Source organism: Chaetura pelagica, unplaced genomic scaffold (assembly GCF_000747805.2).
Source record: "Chaetura pelagica isolate M959 unplaced genomic scaffold, ChaPel_1.0 scaffold356, whole genome shotgun sequence".
In the NCBI taxonomy this organism is placed as follows: domain Eukaryota; kingdom Metazoa; phylum Chordata; class Aves; order Apodiformes; family Apodidae; genus Chaetura; species Chaetura pelagica.
Window position 1 is genome coordinate 6608859 of NW_009953964.1, and position 748 is coordinate 6609606.

Below are 748 nucleotides of genomic sequence, written 5' to 3' on the forward strand. Positions count from 1 at the left end.
GGCACCGAGCCGGAACCTCGGGGTACAGACGTTACCCAGGGACCTCCCCAAAATGGCCCCGGTCTCACGGTCATGGGCTTGGCTTCCCCACGGTGCACGGGGGACGCTCCCGCACCACGCTGGGCAAAGCTCCCAAGCCCTCCCCGTGGCCCTGCTCCATCCGCAGGAGCTCCCTCCCCAACTCCGGGCAAGGACAAGGCGGTCACAGCCCAGATGTCCGTGTGCGTGCGGGAGACCCCGTGGCCGGACACGGCGGGAAGGGGCAGGATGCGGACGGGACAATGCGGCTTCCTGCGCAGGTGGCCGGGGGAGGAAGGACATGAGGATGCCTGTGGACTCGGCTCCTGCTGGGAACGGGGACGATGGCCCTCGCAGCCAAGGTGGAAGGGACACGGAGCGTGTGGTAGGGGCCGGGCGGAGGCCACTCCATAGCTCCCAGCCTCGCCAAAGGCCGGGTTACACCCAGGAAGCTGTCCTGGTTCTCAGCGCCACGCACCGGGTAAACAAACACCCCGCTTTTAATTGCTGCCACGCACAAACCTGTCTGACAGCTCCCGGCCTGCGCTGTCACCTCCCTCCGTCAGCCCAGCACCTGCTCCGGGCATCGGCACCCAATGAAGGGCAGCGGGGATGGGACCCTCTGGGAGGGTCTGGGCTTCCTGCGGTACCACCGGGGATGGGGGACATGGATGTCCCCTCCCGGCATCCAGCTCCCCGGGCACCCGTCGAGGCCCGCAGACGCCCCCTC